Raw genomic sequence first — 17,397 nt, forward strand, 5'->3', positions numbered from 1 at the left:
TTCACCAGAGTGATACACGCTGGCGTCAGATTCTTGTCCACACCGAGTATGCAAAAAAACGAAGCATCGCACAAAGAGGAAAGCGCACTTCTTCTCAGTGTCGAATAGACAGCATTTGAGTGTGTGCTTGTGGTTAAAGCAGCTGGCGCGAGTGAAACACATTCTCTTCGCATGAATCGCTCACACGCGCTCTCGTCTAAATACACCCAAGTGACCACTGGCGCGTGATGGTGAGCGAACACTTCTGTGAACTTCAATTAATAGAGAGTAGATCTGGCCTTGCTATGAAAAATTTGCTAGGAAAACCGAAAATTTTACGATAAATTGTTTTATTTTGCTGATTTTGCGTGTCCACGCTTCTTCTACGCAAACCATACACCAGAGTGCTCACCGGCGTGTGCACCTCTGTGAAAGTATCTGCATCCACATCAGAGAATTTATAAGCTCTGCTCTAGCACTTTGGTGCACTCATGATGCGTGCACACTTTATACATCAGTGGTGTATTAGGTTTTTTACCGTCACTGCTAACCTCAATCGGATGAAGACATTTTGACAGTTCTTCTGTTTGTTTATTGACGAATTGGATCAGACCATTTACGGTCCGTATCGCCTAAATAAAGTTTTAAAACATTTGTTCACGATTGAATACGGTTCGTTTTTGATATTTATGAAATAAAAGTGACTAGTTGCAAAGTGTAAAGATGATTGTTTTAGATGTGCTCTTCAAATTTTTGTTTAAGCTTGTTTGTAAACAGTACCGCTGAACTGTCAAGGATGAATACTTGTTAATTTGTGTCGTCTTTGTTTGTGTCGTCTATAAAAAACCTAATATATGTGAAAGAGAAGAGCTCTCGTTGAAGTTGTCAGTGCGAGGGGAGAAATTTTGCTTGCTCGTCGTCACACAGAGGAGACGGACATCTCTGGCTGTGATCTGAGCATAAAAACCATCATCAATACATGCGTACAACACAAATGTATGTGGATAGCTTATTTTCGATACACTCCTTATTACTATGCAAAATAATCGGCAAGATGCAAGATGTTTTTCGAAGAGCACCGCGACAAGCAGGCCCGCGTTCAGGAGGAGGGGGGGGGGGGTTGTTTGGGGTTTTTAACCCCACCCATGGAAGATTTTTCCACAGTAAGTTCCATGAGCAATAGAAAACTTTTTATATAAAAGTGCAAATAACTTGACTTTTCTCTCAAATTTTTGCACTTTTGAACCCCCCTCTCTCCCTTGAATCCCCATCCCCCTTAAACCTCTTGAATGATTCCTGCGCACGGGCCTGGCGACAAGCATTCTTTGAAACGTAGCCAAAACTATGTAAATTCTAAAACCTATATGGATGAAAAATGTTCTTTGGTATCCTTAGTGAACTAAGCCCGTAACACAGATAATTTAGAGAAACAAAAGCCATTCCTGTTGAAGACACCTCACGTCTATAGTTCCTAACAAAGGTAAACCGCGGTTGTTCTCCGGTAGCAAAACAAAACCAAAGCTTTGCTTAACATCAATAAGCATAACTCTCGGGCGCATTCGTCGTGCAGCGCGGGCATATAAAATATACCATCACCGAGACCGGTCATTCACAGCTCTCAGTCCGACAATGGTGTGGTGAGTACTGGGCAAGCACTCAACCAGAACGCTATTCAATATCTGCTGTAAGCTACCCGGTCAGCCATCGGACTGCTGAAGAACCCTTTTCTCGGTTTACTTCAGCAGGCAAAGTTCAAAATCAGAATTTTAATTTAAATTTCATGACTGTACTTCACCGTAAAGACAAACGTCATTCCGGGAAGCCCCTGCTGATCTATTCATATTCCGTTGGTTCTGAACTCGCATCGTTTTCCGGAACCTTTTGTATTATGCATCCGAGCATGACTATGATTGAAGCTGTGCTTCTCTCGCCTGGAAAGTTAATTAATAAGTCCTGCATGCGATCCGAGCCGGGTGTGGAGATTTCTGCTCCCTCGGTACGATAGATCACACTGCATCGGTATTTGCATGGATTCGCACATGCAGCATGTCGGCAAATCAGGTGCATTTTCTCAAACACAAAAGGAACCAGAATTCCGTTGCCACACTTTGCTCTCCTCGTTCGCTCTTCCATTTAAGCTTTCTTCGGGGTCTAGTTTTTGGGTGTAGTACAGTGAAAAAAAAAGGAAAGAACACCTCACCGTTCGACTTTGTTTGGCAAACCGCCGAGAGCCAACCCATCCGGTTTAGCATATGGACAAATTCCATTCCCCATTCGGTGCTAGCTGGATTTTACAATGCATTTGATGAAGTTGATGAATGGTTCGGTGTATTTTGAGTGGGCGAAATTTTGATGGATTTGGGAGCTTTTAGTGAACCTTCGAATTGCTGGTTTGTTTGGGATACCCAGCATTAGATGGAAACTGTTTTGGGATTTTGTTTTCAGTAGATGGTGGTTCAGAGAACTGAACACGAAAATTAGTTCATTTTCGAAATTCAAAATCATTACGCATATGTTAGGTTAACATCAGCCACGACATTACTTTGCCATCTAAAAGCTGGTTTTACTATTTTATTAAATTTTTCAGCTTGACTGAATGATTTTGTTCATTTGGACACAAAATGTTTTCGAGTTTCGTTGATTTTGATTTCCCAAGTTTGACATTTCTTATATGTCAGATCACGACGGTGCATTTATTGCGTAGCATTAAAGCGATTCAGGAAATGTTAGCTGCTGATGTCATATGCAATAGACCACATACTCACAGGAGTATTGATGCTAACTTGTTTCGGGTTCTAGCGTAGATAATTTAGTGAGTGGGTGATTCAGATGAACATTTCATCGGTACTAACATTGTGATCAATAAGTCTCCGGTTTCACCGACAGATGGTGTCACTAATTAAAAATTCCTCTATCGCTCAACAAAGACATCCTGCAGAAGAAAGTTGCTGGAGATAGCTGTCGTTGTAAAGATATCAAAAAGAAGTGTTTTCGCAATTTTTTCATAAGCATTTAGATATAAGAAAATGTGTGCTCGTTTTTTCACAGCTAAAAATAAGCAAGATATCGTTACGACAGTTAAATGCCATAAGTTGACATTTGAATTGCTGCCATAATCGACCAATTTGAGTCACTAGTGCCTGTTTGCTGTTACCAGAATAAAAAAAAGAAGCTTGCTGAAAAAAGGAGGGTGGGTAATGTCAGAAACATGACTAGATGTCGTGTCACACTTCCGAATATCATTTAGTCGATCGATTGTGTGAATTGTGCAAGCACTCCCCTTCTTCACTATTAGAATTTGAAACGATGCACTCAAGCTAAAGTACAGATTAGTTACATTAAACATTCTGGCACACAATTCAGTACTACGAAATAACCAGTGAAGTTCTTTATAATAATAATGGTGGGTCGGAAAAGAAGGCGTTCGTATTGGAGAGTGACGAGTTGAATTCAAAATGCGATTGATGCCGCTGACTTCCATCATCTATTTCCAAGCTGACCTGTTATCCGTGGCCGAGATACTGATACGGTTGACGTAGGCTTTTAGTATCGCCATATGTCTGAAATTTTTATTCGTCAATTGTGTATCCTTCAGTGCTGTCGTATAAAGTTTGCATGACATTTGGACGTATAAAAGAGCCAACATTAAGACTGCCACTTCGCACTTTGACGCTTGGTTTCGGACTCATGTTCAAAGGACCATGTTTCGCCATCAGTCACAATCGAATACAAAAAGTTTGGATCCTTTTTGGCCTCTTTAATGATGTCCTCTTGAATGTTGAATTCTGAGGTTTTTTTTCGTGTTTATTAAAAGTAAGCGGAACAAATCGAACACACACCTTTCTGAGTCCCAAATTGTCTGTTAAAATACGATAAATCGACGCTGCGGATATTGATAATTCCTACCCCATATATTTAATTTAATATCCTTTTGAAAACGCGAATACGGCTACGAGATAGACAGTCATCGCCATAAGCTTGTTTCATCATTTGATTTGAGTTTCGGTGAAAGTTTTACCAAGTTTAAAATAAAACCTAATGTTGGCTCTTTGTTCGATGCTCATTTTCCGACCGACAAATGTACCGTCACATTTAGCGCGATATCTCAGCTACTATACGGCCAAATATCATGAAAATTTTATACGACAATACTGGAGGATACACAATTGACGGATAAAAATTTCAGACAGATGTCGACACTACATGCCGCGCTGTTTAAAAAGTCTTGGAACTTTTGAATTGTACCATGTACAATAGGCCTATGATATGAAAAGTAAGAAAAATATCTACGGCTTTCTACATTGATATTTTAAACAAATACGAGATCAAAACATGTGCCTTCAAGTGGAGTAGCTTGTGAAGGAGCAGATTTTGTATCCAAATTAATATACTTGCTCATGAAATCAAATAATTTAATATTATTTTGTTTTGAGGCATCTAAATCTCCCACAACTATCATCGACGTATTTTTACGAGAATATAAAAAATGGAGCGTACTTGATTTCTTAATCCGCATAGAAACATGCAATATAATTAGGAATACACTTTTTAAACAAATTTGGATTTTTAGCGGCATTAAGAAATTCTTTCCTTTCTCAAGCTTTAAATTTGTATTTTTCAGGAGAAATAAAATACAGATTAATTTGTATATGTGGCAACCCTGTTCCGCACGACATATTTCGAAACGGCACCCATACTAGTATAAAGGTGTGTTCTACATCCATACTTTCATTTACGAATTGCGTGAGAGCGATACCGTCGTAATTGAATGTGTTAGTGATGGCGCAAACTTTTTCAACTTCCATTTTGATGAATCTGATGCTTTTGGTAGGAAATGGAGAAAATTCAATTAATTCTTAATGATGATCTGTGGGACTGAAGAATGCCTTGAATTGTCATGACCATTAGGATCTGCATTTGGACAGAACTGAGATGGCTCATGGCGTGTGCACTCGGTAAACTCGTCCGAGATTTGACGCGGAATTGATTATGATTTCCAATTGAAATCCAAAGAAGATGAAACAATCCATTTCGGGCGGAATCAGTAGGTGCATTTGGAGTTCAAAATTAATTCCGACTCAAATTCCGGAAAACGTAACTGTGGCCGACCGTGGCACAATTTTGCTGTTCGGCGCTCTCTTCATTTCAAAATCGTGAGGTCTTCGATGTTACTCTCTCCGTATGCCTCGCTTCGATAAGTTTTGCTCAGAAAACGATGGGAAAAAGTGTTCATGTTCATCCTTTTGATATCGATGCAGCAGTAGATATTTTGTTCTCGTACTCAGAACGCGTTCTGATTGGCTGGTGCTGACGGGGCTCAAATCAGATAGGTTTTTCAAAAGTGTACTATTGAAACACTTCAATGTTGTTGCAATACGCGTTTGAGTTGAAAAATGGCGAATCTATTTGTAGTTAGCTTATATAAATCCTTCTACAAATCACTGAGCTATGAGTTTTCAAAATACAAGAAAGGCAAACACGCTTCATGAGTTTTTCTCTTTGATACTCGTTGATACCAAACATTTCAGAAAATTTTTTATTTTGAATTATTTGAGCTTATGTCATAAAACTGAAAATTTTATCATAAAATTATGATCATATTTTCGATGGCATGTAGCATAAATTACGTTGATACCTTAGATACAACAAGAGATATTCACGATCAAAAACTTATCACTCTTTCAGAGGGTAAATTTTGAAAAGACACCCCATAGCAAAGTAAGTTGTATTCACGACAACAATCGATGAATAAAAGGCGGGTGGGTAGTGTTACGGACATAGTTGGAAGATGTGAATATAAATAAAAATGGCATGTATCAATCACGCTTCGGTATATCGATGATCGTTCATATTAGTTGATTTAATGACGACAAACATATTCTGAAGTTGGATTTCAAACTTGGATAAAGAAACTGAACCCAGTTCCCAATTCTATTTCCAGCATATGCATCAGATCTGAATTCTGAAACTGAATTCATGTATGGATTCGAGCTCCTAACATAAATTGAAGAACTAAATTCAGTTCAAAAGTCTAGCCAAGAAACCAGTTCCAAAAATTTAGTTCCCGAATCCAGAACTAGTACTCAGTTCCGGAAACTTAGTTTATATTTTTAACTTGTAATCGGGATCTGAAATCTGAAACTCAGTTCTGAAACTAAAATCTGAACCTGAAATCAAGTTCAGAATTCAGGTGAACCAAACCTTAGGTGCTGAATTCAGTTCCAGAATCCAATCCAAAATTCAGTTCATGAATTCAGATCCAGAAGGTGAATTCTATTATTAATAATCTGTTGCAGCACAGTTTGTAAAAATCTTGTGATTTTACATCTTATAAGATGCACATAAATGGAGCGTCGTATTACAAACAAATTTATATTCAATAACAAGTAAAATTGTGTGAGCTTGAGCGACCACCCCTGGTTGCTACTCCGTTACTGATCGGGATTAGCTGAAATTGTACAGGGAATTTCTAGATTATCTGACCTGGGACTGGTAAATCATCCTTCAATGTACATCTTCTGGTAATCCCAGAATTCATTGATCAGTACCGGCGCCGGCCAGGCCCGAACGTAGATCGTCTAAGGAATGGGAAGGGATGTTAGTCCAACACTTTTTTTTCCATAAATACGTTTATTTCTTAAGGCAGTTTACATAAGTTTTTCTTCGCCGTAGCATCACTTTTACATAATATTCTTATCCTAATTTAATTCTAACATAGTCACAACGTTTTGAATTTATTAAAACATATTCTCTTATAGCTTAAATATCATCTTAGGTAACTCGTCATTAATTATGAAATCTACTCGGAAATATTATTTGAACCAAACGATTAACTTCTATAAATTATAAAATAAGCTGTTATTTTCAGACATTTTGTTGATAATTTCATAAACTGTTTCGAGTTTGTTTGTATCATTACATAATTTTTATTCTGATTTAGCTATTGGTTGAACTCATGGACGCAGCTGGGATCAGAAATAAGTCTTAAAAGGGGCCTTTATTAAATTGAAACTCCAATTTTCTTTATGAAATGATAAATAAGTTTCATGTATGGAAGGTCACGACAAGCAAGAATGTCTCGAACTGGGATATTGGATAGTCTACCTTGGGTACGCAAAGAATTTATTAGTTGAGATCTGACATCACGATACTCCACGCATGTCCAAACGACATGATCAATATCCCGATAACCTTCTCCGCAAGCACAATGATTAGTCTCGGAGAGCCCAATTCGAAGGAGATGTGCATCTAACGTGTAGTGATTGGACATGAGTCTAGACATCACACGAATGAAGTCCCTACTCACATCCAGTCCCCTGAACCATGCCTTTGTCGATATTTTCGGAATAATTGAGTGCATCCACCGACCCAGATCATCTCTATCCCAAGATGCTTGCCAGCTGGCAAGTGTTCTTTGGCGAGACGAGCTATAGAATTCGTTGAAAGCAATCGGTCGCTCATAAATTTCACCCTCAATAGCACCACGTTTGGCTAAAATATCGGCTCTTTCATTGCCAGGAATGGAGCAATGAGCCGGGACCCAGACTATAGTGATTAGATAATTATTGTTCAATATGTCGTTCAGGCACTGTTTTATTTTGCCCAGGAAAAACGGTTCATTTTTGCCAGCAGCGTTTGAGCGAATGGCTTCAATTGCACTCAGACTATCTGTGAAGAGGAAATGATGGTTTGGAGATAATGTGACGATTACACTCAAACTATAATGAACTGCTGCTAGCTCTGCTATATAAACAGATGCAGGTTCTTGAAGCCTAAATGAGGCCGAAACATTATTGTTGAACATACCAAACCCTGTCGCTTCTTCAATTCGCGATCCGTCCGTGTAAAACATTTTCTCAGAGTCAATATGCCTGAACTTACTTGAAAATATTTTTGGGATTTCCGTCGAGCGTAGATGATCCGGGATTCCACGCACTTCACGCTGCATGGATGTATCGAAAAATAAAGTTGAGTCAGGGGCACTTAGGATGCTGACACGGATAGGAATATATCTTGAAGGGTTGATTTCCTGTGACATATGATTAAAATATACTGTCATAAATTTTGTTTGAGATCGAAGCTCGACTAGTCGTTCGAAATTATTAATTACCATGGGATTCAGCACCTCACATCTTATTAGCAGGCGTGATGAAAGCTCCCAAAATCGATCTTTTAATGGAAGAACTCCCGCCAGAACTTCAAGACTCATTGTATGTGTCGAATGCATGCAGCCTAAGGCAATTCGCAAACAACGGTACTGAATTCGCTCAAGTTTGATAATATGAGAGTTTGCAGCGGAACGAAAACAAACGCATCCATATTCCATCACTGAAAGTATCGTTTTCTGATACAATTTTATTAGATCTTGCGGATGAGAACCCCACCAAGATCCTGTTATTGTTCGAAGAAAATTTACTCTTTGTTGGCATTTCGTTATCAGATACCTAATGTGTCCTCCCCACGTGCATTTGGAATCGAACCACACCCCGAGGTATTTAAAAGTTAAAACCTGTTGGATCATTCTTCCCATCATATGGAGCTGAAGCTGCGCGGGATCACGCTTTCTTGAAAAGACGACTAACTCTGTTTTCTCCGCAGAGAATTCGATACCAAGATGAACAGCCCAATCGGACAAGTTATCTAAGGTATCTTGCAATGGTTTATGCAGATCAATAGCTTTGGGTCCAGTAACTGAAACCACGCCATCATCTGCCAATTGTCTTAGTGTACATGGGGTTACTAGACAGCTGTCAATGTCATTCACGTAAAAATTATAGAGGAGCGGACTGAGGCATGAGCCTTGCGGGAGACCCATGTAGCTAATTCTGAATGTTGCCAAATCGCCATGTGAAAAATACATGCACTTCTCTGACAAAAGGTTGTGCAAATAATTATTTATAACCGCTGGAAGTCCATGTTGGTGGAGCTTGTCTGAAAGAACATCAATGGAAACTGAATCAAATGCTCCTTTAATGTCTAAAAATACAGATGCCATTTGTTGCTTTTGAGCGAAGGCAATTTGGATGTCAGACGAAAGTAATGCAAGGCAATCATTCGTCCCTTTATTTCTACGGAAGCCAAACTGAGTATCTGACAACAAACCGTTCGTCTCGACCCAAGTGTCGAGACGTCGTAGAAAAATGTTTTCGAACAATATTCTGATGCAGGACATCATCGCAAAGTCCAACACTTGTTGTTACTAGAAGCCGTATATACTACTGTGCACTCTACAAGTGTCACGGGAGAAAGATATTTGTTAGTAAAATTCAGTATTTGTATTATTCGCGCGCGACTCAGTATGTTCCGGTTTCAAGATGCTTGGATGTACCACTAAACTCACTGACTTGCCTAGTGAACGTTCCAACAATAGCATATATTGAAGTCCCGGGAAGTCTTGTTTCACAGCTCTTATTCGAGGAAACTGAAGAAAAATTTGCAATACTATCGCGTAAGAAATAAAAACTTAATGAAATTAGGCGATATAAAAAAAGAGTGAATAGGATTTAGACAAAATAGTTGATTCATTGCATTGCCATATTCTAAACAGTTGTTGTAAAATCATTTTAAATCACCAAATAAAGGTCAACAGATTTCACGCGCGTCTTGATTCTATACTATTTTCGCTTTATTGTTTTAATTTTTTATTAAAATTAATAAATGGTTATATTGGTTGATCTGGGCATCCGGCTACCGAGAAAAATATAAATTTATTGTTTGAAATATTAATACCAAGTGTTTTTTTTTACTATGTATTCAATATACCGATATATGTTATCTCTGTTATTAACGTTGTAATATCAACTGATTTGCGCAATATTTGATTTTTATCATTAAATTGATAATCCTGAGAGACAATCAAAAGCATGGAAGAAGAAAACATTCCAAATAAAACTTTTCTCCGAAGCTAGACGGAAATTGATAGGTTGAATGATGAGATAATTTGGTAAAATAGAGTAATCAGAAGTGAAACATTGAAAATATCTGATAACTGAAAGAAAAAAGAAATTCCTGCAATTGTCGCCTTTTACGACATGGAAGCAGGAACCCAGTGGATCTATTCTTGGTTCATTTTTTTCCACCGGATTCCACACGGCATCTAGGCTGGTACTGTCCGGAGAGAGCTAATAGGTACTACCAATCTCCTAGTGGACCACAGCCCCTACAAGACCAAGTAAAATTGTGTGATTTTAAAATTACATGTCTTGAATTCAAATGAAATAAAAAATAAAAGATCGATAGCAGCTATGCGACTTGAACCGAGAAACATTAGGTCACAAGCACATCGGTTACTCGACTGAACCGCAGAGCTCATATCTGTTCATTGAATAATTGATAAATATAAATCCATACAGCAGCACTTGGTAACCGAGTGCAAATCACACTCGGAGCAAAAATTTAAAATCGGTGTTGTCATCTTGAAGAAATTCGAGGGCCCATGATATTTATCTGTTGATTCTCCGAGTTTCGTTTGACCTATAGAGGAAAGTAAATTAATAGGTCGATAACTGAATGTTTCTTGTGAGTTTTTATCAGGTTTGACGATAGGAATTACTTTAGCGTTTTTCCACCTCTTAGGAAAGTAAGTTAATAAAAACACTTCCAAGAGTCTCCAGGCAACATCGGATAGATTTTGAATAAGAATATACAAAATTCCACCATAACCAGATACCTTCATGTTTTTTAAATTTCCTAATTATTGATTCAATTTCATCAACATTCATTTCAGTACTGTCAACTGGTAACAATATTCGAGTTGAAATATGATCATATTCCAGTGGGATACAGTGTGTAATAGGACTTAAAGACTGTTCCAGAAAGTATGGACGCAACCAAAAACCGCTGCCATTTCGCAATGGTTCAGAATCTGTCAATTTTGTGGCTGTGTCCTGTTGTTTACACTCTTCTATAACCACTTGTGCAGTTGTTTATTCGTTTTCATTAGTTTGTTTCGAAATGCGTGGAATTTCAGCAGAACAACGTCGAAAAATTGTGTACAAATGGTGCACAGAACGCGGACTGTCACTGAGAAAGATAGCAAAAATGGAAGGAGTAAGTGAAAAAGCCATGCAAAATGCAATCAGGAAGTTTGGTGAGGATAACACCTTTGAGGATAAACCGAAAACGGGTCGAAAAAAAGGTCATGCTAACCCTCAGTTGGATAAACGTATACTGAAGGCGTTCGAGCAAAAGAAGAAGGTTTCAGTTCGGGATGTGGCCAAAAAAGTGGGCACTTCGAAGTCAAATGTTCTTCGTGCTAAAGAACGTTTGAATCTTCGAACCTATAAGGAGCAGAAACAACCAAATCGTAGTCCGAAGCAAGAAGCGTCGATCAGGCCGAGGGTTCGATTCGTGTTGGAAATTTGAACTGCATAATCATGGACGACGAAACCTACGTGAAACTCGATTACAAATCCTTGCCAGGGCCACAATATTATACGGTGCGATAAGGGCAAGTGTTAAACCAGTCCGAGACATCGATTGCAGACGAAAAATTTGGTAAGAAAGCTATGGTCTGGCAAGCAATTTGTAGCTGCGGTAAGATTTCGAAACCCTTCATCACAACTGCTTCAATGAACAGCGAAATATACATAAAGGAATGTTTATAAAAACGACTTCTACCCATGATTCGAAGCCACAAGGATCCTGTTGTCTTCTGGTAAGATCTTGCTTCTTGCCACTACTCGAAATCAATGGTAGAATGGTATACTACCAAAAACCGACGCTTTCGATACCCGTCACCGCCCGACCGAGAGGATGCCTTAGTCGATCCATTGATTCCGGTTGGAGGATAGCTTCCGGTTCACTGGCGCCCTGACGATGCTAGCGATATTACGCCACGATTTACTCGTGTAGTCCCCGACGAAGGATCTAGACTACTCCGACGGAGAGTTCCCCGGCGAAGGAAGTTCTCCCGACACCGAGTTCTCTGTTACACCACACGGAACACCCGAAGGAGTTCCGAGGTCGGTCCGGCGATTCCGGTTGGAGCATGGCTTCCGGTTCGCTGGCGCCTCGACGACTCGGTGTTGTGGCGACTGCTCGACTAGCCCCCGCCGAAGGATTTAGCCTACACCGACGGAGAGTTCCCCAACGAAGGAGGCTCTCCCGAAACCGACGCTTTCGATACCCGTCAACGCCCGACCGAGAGGATGCCTGGGTCGATCCAGTGATTCCGGTTGGAGGATAGCTTCCGGTTCACTGGCGCCCCGACGATCCTAACAGTTTTACGTACTACTCGTCTAGTACCACAAATTCTCTTCTGAAGTGTCGATTGTACCCCACACTGAATCGCGTAGATTTCTGCTTGGAACACTGTACAACCAAGTGAATGCAACATTCTGATTTCACGACAGTAGACACCAGGAGCAGCACGACCATCCAACAGCGAACCGTCATGAAAGATAATTATTACGGTCGTCACTTAATGGCGGTTCTGTATTCTAAATGGCTATTAGAGCTGTACTTTCATGTATATAAATGATAACGCTTACGGTGGCATATCATCAGATTCAAATAACAGTACAATAATAAGCTTAAACCTCATATAAAATATAATATAATTTTTACCAATTCCTTCATGTTTTGGCGCCTCCTGGATGTTGGCACCCGAGACGATCGCCTCACCCTTACTACGGTACTGGAAATTACGCTTGATTTTCGTCACATAAAGGAAATGGACATCTGTACCAGGCCGGCCGGTTTTTTGAAGGAATTTCAAAATCAATCTATTACTAAACGAATACCAGACATAACAAAAGGTCTAAGAATTAAGAAAGTTTCCAACCAATATATCAAAATCATCTGAACTAAACACAGACTACAAATTTGATGTTTGACAAATTATCCCCGTTCAAAGTTGCTTCCCGATAGCAATATATCGAACACGAAGCCGCCGAAACATCATTTTTTTCGAACGAAATTTGATTAAGTCACTGCAGAACAAATCCGGCAGTTCCTTTGAACAAAATTTCATTCGACTCTTTTTTTTTCACGATGGCTGATCATAAAATATCCCAAATCAAGTAAATCCTTCACATGGAAACGTTTAAACCGAACGAACACCGCCCAATTAATATGGATAGCATTTTTCAAACGCTCTTTGTTATAGCATATCCCGTTGCTGTGTTCAAAGCCATCCTCGGTGGGGAAAACCCCGAAAGGGGGAACCAGGGGATTTTGTGTCTGATAAAGCAATTATATATTTTCATGTACGCCAAATGGAGTGATAGATAGAGGAGCATATTGAATTATTGTAAGGTACACCACAGTGTTTATTTCGGAGCTTAATTAGTGCTAGACTAATGGAGCGTAGGTAAACTGGGAGAGCCTCGCTGATCCCACCGAACAACAAAAACGAGTTTGCGTTGAGGTTGGACGGCTCACCGAAAGTGCAAAATGTGTGTGCATCAGTCGGATACGATGTATTTATGTGGTTGATGATGTTCCCGGCAGGATCGGGTATGTTCGTGTGAAGGTGGGAGGGTATATCAACCTTTCAAAGGGAAACGCGATCAACCAACCACAACATAAACGCCATGGACCACAGCCGAGGGTTGTAGTTGATATTACATCAACGGGAATAATTGCAGAGTTGATGCCATTATTCAAAGTTGTATTTGCGAGTGGTTGCAATGTTGGGTGAAACGGATTCATTTGGTTGTTGTTTGTAAATAGGATTTTGTTTGCCGGCAGCATTTCGATTGTACACAATCAGTTAGCACGATTCTGGTGTGGTTGTGAGTTTTTTTTCCATCCGGTTTGGTTTTAATTCTAGCAAAACACATTATTCTGGCATCTCTCAAGTTGGAATCTAGAAGCCAATGGTATTCAGCACTAATTATCTTCGTCTATGAATTCAATGTAAGATACTGTTCAGACAAACCGTCTACGATAGTCTACGATGTTACAGGTTTCAAAAAACGTTCTAACCTATTAAAGTGTCTGTCAGTATCTGAATTAAATGTTTTAATTCTTGTAACCGCGTAGTATAAATGAAATGTGTGAAAACTTGCAAGTCAATCCTGTGATTCTGGCAGAAAATCTACAATTAGTCTGAAGCCAACCCAACAACGCGTGTTTGATCTTTTTTCATTAGTGGTGTGCCATCTCGCGGATATCGTTTCGGGAGGGGCTCTCAAATAAAAAAAATATGTTACGTTAATTTTCGGTGCGCCTTTTACCGGTGTTTTCTACAAACACTGGAACTAAAGACTGCCCCAGAAAGTATAGACGCAATCAAAAACCGCTGCCATTTCGCAATGGTTCAAAATCTGTTAATTTTTATGGCTGCGTCCTGTTGTTTACACGCTTCTCTAATCTCTTGTGCAGTTGTTTATTCGTTTTCATTAGTTTGTTTCGAAATGCGTGGAATTTTAGCAGAACAACGTCGAAAAATTGTGTACAAATGGTGCACAGAACGCGGACTGTCACTGAGAAAGATAGCAAAAATGGAAGGAGTGAGTGAAAAAGCCGTGCGAAATGCAATCAGAAAGTTCGGTGAAGATAACACCTTTGAGGATAAGCCAAAAACGTGTCGAAAAAAGGTCCTGCTAACCCTCAGTTGGATAAACGTATACTGAAGGCGTTCGATCAAATGAAGGAGATTTCAGTTAGGGATGTGGCCAAAAAAGTGGGCACTTCGAAGTCAAATGTTCTTCGTGCTAAAGAACGTTTGAATCTTCGAACCTATAAGAAGCAGAAACAACCAAAACGTAGTCCGAAACAAGAAGCATTGATCAGGTCGAGGGTTCGAAAGCTGTAAAATACGAGTCTTGCTGGAAATTTGAACTGCATAATCATGGACGACCAAACCTACGTGAAACTCGACTACAAATTCTTGCGGGACCGCAATATTATACGGTGCGAGAAGGGCAAGTGTCAAACCAGTCCGAGACATCGATTGAAGTCGAAAAATTTAGTAAGAAAACTATGGTCTGGCAAGCAATTTTTAGCTGCGGTAAGATTTCGAAACCCTTCATCACCACTGCTTCAATAAACAGCGAAATATACATCAAGGAATGTTTACAAAAACGACTTCTACCCATCATTCGAAGTCACAAGGATCCTGTTGTCTTCTAGCCAGATCTTGCTTCTTGCCACTACTCGAAATAAACGGTAGAATGGTATAACAGTTCGGCTGAAAAGTTAGTATCGTTTAATAGAAACACACATTTTTTTGTCAAAATTCGTTTTTATTATTCAACATAATTGCCATCAGAGGCGATACAGCGATTATAGCGATCTTCCAACTTTTCGATACCATTTTTGTAGTACGATTTGTCCTTTGCCTCAAAATAGGCCTCAGTTTCAGCGATTACCTCTTCATTGCTTCTATTTTTTTTACCAGCGAGCATTCTCTTGAGGTCTGAAAACAGGAAAAAGGCACTGGGGGCCAAATCTGGAGAATACGGTGGATGAGGGAGCAATTCGAAGCCCAATTCGTTCTATTTCAGCATGGTTTTCATCGACTTGTGACACGGTGCATTGTCTTGATGAAACAAAACTTTTTTCTTCTTCAAATGAGGCCGTTTTTTTGAAATTTCGTCCTTCAAATGCTCTAATAACGCTATATAATAGTCACTGTTGATGGTTTTTCCCTTTTCAAGGTAGTCGATGAAAATTATACCATGCGAATCCCAATATACAGACGCCATAACCTTACCGGCCGATTGTTGAGTCTTTCCACGCTTTGGGTTCGGTTCATCGCGTGCAGTCCACTCAGCTGACTGTCGATTGGACTCCGGAGTGAAGTGATGGAGCCATGTTTCGTCCATTGTTATATATCGACGAAAAAAATCGGTTTTATTTCGATATAACAGCTCCAAACACTGCTCAGAATCATCAATTCGTTGTTGTTTTTGATCGATTGTGAGCTCACGCGGCACCCATTTTGCACAAAGCTTTCTCATATCCAAATATTCGTGAATAATATGTCCAACACGTTCCTTTGATATCTTTAGGGTGTGAGCTATCTCGATCAACTTCACTTTACGGTCATTGAAAATCATTTTGTGGATTTTTTCACGTTTTCATCGGTAACAGCCTCTTTTGGACGTCCACTGCGTTCATCGTCTTCGGTGCTCATATGACCAGTACGAAATTTTGCAAACCACTTACGAATTGTTGCTTCGCCCGGTGCAGAGTCTGGATAACACTCATCAAGCCATTTTTTGGTATCGGCGGCACTTTTTTTCATCAAAAAGTAGTGTTTCATCAACACACGAAATTCCTTTTTTCTATTTTTTTTCACAATAACAAAAGTAGCTTCACTCAAAATGCAATATCTCACAAACTAATAATCAGACAGCTGTCAAATTTATACACGTATCTTTTGAAGGTTGGTACTAACTGAAAATGGTATGGATTTAATTCTAGTGGCGCCCTCTCATAGAAACGATACGAACTTTTCAGCCGATCTGTTACTACCAAAAATGTCACTTTCGTTTCAAAAGACAGGAATCCACCAAATTGCCCACAACCAACCAATTGAAAAATTTTGGGCATTAACGAAGGCACATCTTAGGAAACATGTTTCGGCAGCCCAAACCATTCAACAGTTCGAAAAAGATTGAAAAAAACTGTCAAAACTTGTCGCCAAGAAGTCTGTACGGAATTTAATAAGGAACGTTCGCAAGAAGGTGCGCCAGCTAGTCTACAATGGCTAACAGATCGGCTGAAAAGTTCGTATCGTTTCTATGAGAGGGCGCCACTAGAATTAAATCCATACCATTCTCAGTTAGTACCAACCTTCAAAAGTGTATAAATTTGACAGCTGTCTGATTATCAGTTTGTGAGATATTGCATTTTGAGTGAAGCTACTTTTGTTATTGTGAAAAAAAATGGAAAAAAGGAATTTCGTGTGTTGATGAAACACTACTTTTTGATGAAAAAAAGTGCCGCCGATACCAAAAAATGGCTTGATGAGTGTTATCCAGACTCTGCACCGGGCGAAGCAACAATTCGTAAGTGGTTTGCAAAATTTCGTACTGGTCATATGAGACCGAAGACGATGAACGCAGTGGACGTTCAAAAGAGGCTGTTACCGATGAAAACGTGAAAAACATCCACAAAATGATTTTTAATGACCGTAAAGTGAAGTTGATCGACATAGCTGACACCCTAAAGATATCAAAGGAACGTGTTGGACATATTATTCACGAATATTTGGATATGAGAAAGCTTTGTGCAAAATGGGTGCCGCGTGAGCTCACAATCGATCAAAAACAACAACGAAAAACCATGCTGAAATTGAACGAATTGGGCTTCGAATTGCTCCCTCATCCACCGTATTCTCCAGATTTGGCCCCCAGTGACTTTTTCCTGTTCTCAGACCTCAAGAGAATGCTCGCTGGTAAAAAAATTAGAAGCAATGTAGAGGTAATCGCTGAAACTGAGGCCTATTTTGAGGCAAAGGACAAA

The sequence above is a fragment of the Malaya genurostris genome, chromosome 2, assembly GCF_030247185.1.
Source record: "Malaya genurostris strain Urasoe2022 chromosome 2, Malgen_1.1, whole genome shotgun sequence".
Taxonomy (NCBI): Eukaryota; Metazoa; Arthropoda; class Insecta; order Diptera; family Culicidae; genus Malaya; species Malaya genurostris.